The following is a 6,000-nucleotide window of genomic DNA, read 5'->3' as shown; positions in this document are numbered from 1 at the left end:
GAGCTTCAGTGCTCCCTCCGGGTTGGCATATAGAGCATACTCTCTCAGGCTTACCGGAGGTTTGCATCACCAGCCCCTTCCCCTGTATTTTCAGGCAGTCCTCGCCAGGTCTGACAACGCTGTGACCCTGCTCTGGTCCCAATCACCCCGGTCCTGCCCCTGCCACCTCGTGTTGGCGTGCCCCCACTGAGGCTGCCTGGGTCCCAGAAAGGGACCTGCTCTGGTGAAGGGAAACAGCAGCACAGTGGGGACTCTTGAGCGTCCAGTCTGGGAAGGGCACATGAAGGGGTGGGAGAAAAAGTCTCTTGTCCAGCAGTGGGAAGTTGGCTCCCACACAAGTTCTTGTAGACAACTCACATGGGTTAAAAACCAGCTAGCTCAGGCTTCAGAGAAGCAAAGCTGCCTGTGCACCACCTGCCTGTTTCTGCCCCTGCACTGGCCCTTCTGCGAACTGATCTGGGCTCAAGGCTTGGGAGGGTGTTGTTCTTAACCTGGATGTGTGCCCCAGCCTGGCTCAAAGCAAAAGAGATGTCTGTGCAACCACAGCCTGCGAGGGAGGCGTGCTCCTCCCTGGGCTGCTCCTTCCCCCTGGACCCTTGTAACTTCTGAGCAATTATTTACATCATTACGTCCTGGACTCCCCATTATGGACCAAATTCGGGAAAGTGCTTCAGCACAGGCTATGTTTTATGTACCTGTCTGTCTTCATTGACTTCAACGACCTTCCAGTCAGCCCTGATGGTGCCTGAGATTGCTGAAAACGCGACTTCCCGCAGCCACCCGCACACGGGGAGTGAAGCAGGGCGATGGACTCTGCAAAACCAGCACCACGATACTTTCTGAAAACAGCATTTTTAGATTACAGTCTTTTAGAAAGGCGTGTGCAACCTGAACCAGGTAGCATTTGCGATGAACATGAATATTTCAGAACACATTTACAAAATGAACTTACTCCTTCCTTTTACAACTGCATTAGGCCATGATGGCAATAATAAAAACATATTGGGTCAGGCAGCTTTGCGTATGCTAGATCATAACAACATTTCCAATGCAATTTCAGTACTCGAGTGCACAATCATTCAGTATCTTTATCGATGATCTGGATGAGGGGATCGAATGCACCCTCAGCAAGTTTGCAGACGACACCAAGTTGGGCGGGAGTGTTGATCTGCTCGAGGGTAGGAAGGTTCTGCAGAGGGACCTGGACAGGCTGGATCGATGGGCCGAGGCCAACTGTATGAGATTCAACAAGGCCAAGTGCCGGGTCCTGCACTTCGGCCACAACAACCCCATGCAACGCTACAGGCTTGGGGAAGAGTGGCTGGAAAGCTGCCTGGAGGAAAAGGTCCTGGGGGTGTTGGTCGACAGCCGGCTGAACATGAGCCAGCAGTGTGCCCAGGCGGCCAAGAAGGCCAATGGCATCCTGGCCTGTATCAGAAATAGTGTGGCCAGCAGGAGTAGGGAAGTGATCGTGCCCCTGTACTCAGCACTAGTGAGACCGCACAGGCTCGAATCCTGTGTTCAGTTTTGGGCCCCTCACTACAAGAAGGACGTTGAGGTGCTGGAGCGTGTCCAGAGAAGGGCAACAAGGCTGGTGAAGGGTCTGGAGAACAAGTCTTATGAGGAGCGGCTGAGGGAACTGGGACTGTTCAGCCTGGAAAAAAGGAGGCTGAGGGGAGACCTCATCGCTCTCTACAACTCCCTGAAAGGAGGTTGTAGCGAGGTGGGTGTCGGTCTCTTCTCCCAAGTAACAAGCGATAGGACGAGAGGAAATGGCCTCAAGTTGCGCCGGGGAGGTTTAGATTGGACGTGAGGAAAAATTTCTTTACTGAAAGAGTGGTTAAACATTGGAACAGGCTGCCCAGGGAAGTGGTGGAGTCCCCATCCCTGGAGGTATTTAAAAGACATGTAGATGAGGCACTTAGGGACATGGTTTAGTGGGCATGGTGGTGTTGGGTCGACGGTTGGACTCAATGATCTTAGAGGTCTTTTCCAACCTCAATGATTCTATGATTCTATGATTCTATGAAAATTTGCAGGATCAGGCTATGATTTGCTGCCAAGGCAAGGCTTTAGGAAGACAGCGTTTTCTAATGGCCATTTTGGACTAAGAACACTCTACAGTAAAGTTCATGCATCAAATACAAGTTCTAAACCATTTGTAGGGGGTTTTAAAATTTATTTATTATAAGAGATATAGTAGACAACTGCTAACATATAATATACACTATATAGATCGGTAATTTTAGCTATAAAGTAGTAATATATATAAATGTATATATACTACATATTGTAATATATCTTCTGCCTTCTGGTTACCCAGATTTTTATATACCAGGTCTACTGGTAAAGCACGTGTTGCACTCTGATATTGTAAGAATTTTTTCTACTATCCCTTACCTCAGGGTAATTTCTTTTAAACCAACTTTTAGTGGGTCTTTTAGAAATTTTATTGTACTTTTCCTCTGACACAGCTTTGTTAAAATGTTACCTGTTTTTTTCATCTTCTGACTAAGCAATGTGAAACAGATAGAAAAACAGGAGGGACTTGTAGGTGAGATAAAGCAGTGGGAATCAAAACTATTGAAACCCTTTTCTGGTGCGAAGAGCCTCTACCAATGTTTGGGTTGTGTATGTTCCACTGATAATCATTATCTTGTTTGCTGTAAGAAGGTACACAACTAGTTGTATGCACTGCTAAGTGAACAGCATCTTCTGCTAACCCTCGTTTACCAGAAGAGGCTGTAGGACAAGGCAGGTGGTGTTCACTCAGATGTTCAACTTCTGGTCACACCAAGCGTCCCAGATAGGACGCTGTAGGGATGTAAGCCCAGATAGGAGAGGGATATAAGCCCACAACTCTGCCCACAACGCATTTTAGGTGGGCAAATATACAGCTGCTGGAAGACAATAAAACAGATGCTGGTAGGGAGCAGGTTCAGCTTCGATCTCCAAAAATGTCAGGAGCTGGCATGAAGGCAGGCCTACCTCTGTAGAGGCATATACTGGTAATTAAGGCAGACACATAAAGTCTTTTAAGATGTCTTTTCTCTTGTAATGTTGTGCTCTTATCATTACTATGACCACACAGAACTTTCTGGTTATTGTACAAAGAGAGGGGAGCTGCTCTGGGAAAGAAAACTTGCAGGTGCTGTATCCAACTGGAGTCTTGTTTTGTACCCAAAATCTATAGCACCAGGACCTGCATGGAAGATTCTTCCATCCTAAAGAAATGCAACAAAAGGTCTTTTGCTTGTAGGATCCCCTCAAGGACATTAAAGGAAAGGGTAGCTAGTCTTGAACTAGCTGGTCTTGCTCCACCATTTGACAGGAATCCTAAATAAATAATGTATTCTCTCATTTTTCCTCCAAGTTTTCAATCCGCAATGGGACTAATAATACTTGCCCCTTGTAGCAAAATACTAGGAGATTCTAAGATGAAAAACGCTGTGTGAGTTCAAAGTACTTACCATAATCAATAATTCTACAATATGATAGACTCCTCACTTCAATCAAGTGCACTTTAAAAAAAAAATGATGTGCTCTAAAGATAATTTCCCAAAGACTATCCTTGAAATCAGAGGATTCAGATATGGAGTACTTAACTAGATTGCAGGAATGCATGCCATTTCTTGTCCTGTAATTAGGCAACAGAGCAGATCTAATCACTTCATTACTGTAATGACAGCTGCTATATGAAGCCCAAAACCAGAGAGAGAAATAGGTTACCGCACAGGTACCTCAGCATGCTTTTAAGCACAACTGCTAGTAGAGCTGTATACTTTGATATTTTTGTCTGCTATTCGCCTTTTTTCCTTATTTGCAGCTTGAGTTCAATAGCATGTCAGGGAGGCGCGACTGGTGTTGACCAGCTCCGTGCTGCAAGGGAGGCTCGGGGGAAGCAGCCACACCAGCAGTGCTGGAGACTTCCCCGTCTCAAGCGGATCGGGAAGTTTTGCTATATTTATAACATGAAGTTCCAGTTAGCTTAATTTTATCAGCTTAATGTTTTTTCTGCAGAACTTGACTCCTCCATAAACACATTATTAAATGCATGCACATTTAACAACCACTGAACACGCACGCACTGAGCATTGCTTTGGCCTACAGCACTGGCACCGTCTCTAGGGAAGGACTTTGATGGAATACACGATACCCAAAGCCTTGTAAATTATGGATTAAATTTTGCTTTCACTGACTTCATTTAGGTTTAATGAAAATGGATATTTTTTTTTGCATTTTAAAGAATTGCAAAAGCTAATGTAAATGCCAGAGGAACAATGGGATGGGTACCGGGCACCACATGAGGCACCTGCCCGGCCTTACAGATGTGTTAACAACCTCAGCTTTTCAATAAGCTTACTATTTCTGCTGTATTTCAACGATACTTCCCGACACGCCCTTGGGCTTGTCAATAGCTTTATTTTGGTTTATTCTTTTAAAAAATATTAGCCATCAAGATGTTCTTAAAGGATGTCATTTTAACCTAGTCCTCTACTCCTTGAGTATGAATTTCTTGTGTGTAAAGCTAATCTTTATTGGCTGGTTGTTTACAGTGGTGATTTAAAGAGTTGATCATTTTACCACCATCCTGAAAAGCTTATGTCATCTTATTAGATGGGAACTGTGAAAAATAAGAATTCACTCCTTTTTTTCAAATTCACTCATTTCATGATGTTTCATAATCCCATAACTTCTCCAGGATACATTATTGCTGGATTACAATAAGGTCAGTATGGGCAACCTGGATACTTACAGGTTAGCATCTAATTTCATATATAGTCAGGTAAACGAGCACTCTGATTTCCAAAGATACTGAGTTTCCTCAACTCCCATGGATTTAAGCAGCAGTCAGAGATGCTCGGCAACTTTGAATGTTTCTAATTGATGATATGGATTTAGATATATAATATCTGGCACCCAAATGCCAAATTAAACTTTTATATTATTTTCTTTTATATATGTGTCTTTTAATCTGTCTTTTTTAATAGAGGAGAATTCAATTACTGGGCTCTGCACTAGCAGGCCAGTCTCAGATTAAATAAATTATCTTTAGTATAATTTAATTCACAACAGTTATCAATTATTTCAAGTTTCTAGACACATCCCATCTTCCATAGCTATGCCTTATGCTGGGACTAGGAGTTGCAAGTTGCCAGGACCATTTCTGGCAACCTGACATAACAGGTACTATCCCTCAAAACACTGAGCAAGCCTTTAAAGTTACACTATACAAATGGAATGGCAAAAAATATCCTTTTCTAGGGAAAAGGAGAGAGGAACTCCTCTTTGTGTTGTAACACAACTCGGCATCATGGTTACGACAAAGTCTGAATTTACTCATTTCAGAAAGATCAAAGTTTTATGGTGTACTCAGACCGTATAAATTGGCCTATAGCACTATAAATTGACGGTAAGAAGCAATTAAACAAAAGAGCATTTTGTTACACACACTTTTAAAGTGTGTTTAAACGAAGCTTTTACTATCACTACAGGCATCTATCATACTTGCAAATCTCTTTGTTTTAGTCACTGCTATTTCCTTAGCCTCATGCAAGAAGTTTGAAACCTTTATATTCCAGTAAAACACTTGTTCTGACCAAAGAAAAGAGTTAGAGCAGATGATCAGAAGGTAAGGAGAAAAAGCACAACTACCTGGTTCGTTGCATGAATTCCTGAATCTAAGGAAGAGCAGAGGACAACTCCTCCTATTAAACCAGGATTAGTCATTGTAGTTGTATACCACACTTTGGCCAGGAAACTAACAAATTATACCATCTCATGATCACAGAGTCACGGACATGCAGGATTTCGCAGCCCTCAAAAACTGATTGTCTCAACATGCAGAGTTGGAGGCGGCGGAACACACGTTTAAACATAGTTGATGCTATCAGTGTTCACGAAATCTGTGACAAGTGTGGGCAGTTCTTTTCAGAGTATCGTGCAAGACCAGTCATGCACAAATCATACATTACGCATCGTAGCCAATAATGTTTTTAC

The sequence above is a fragment of the Aptenodytes patagonicus genome, chromosome 1 (assembly GCF_965638725.1).
Source record: "Aptenodytes patagonicus chromosome 1, bAptPat1.pri.cur, whole genome shotgun sequence".
Lineage (NCBI taxonomy): Eukaryota > Metazoa > Chordata > Aves > Sphenisciformes > Spheniscidae > Aptenodytes > Aptenodytes patagonicus.
The sequence above is the reverse complement of the archived record's forward strand: the minus strand, read 5'-3'. Positions refer to the sequence as shown.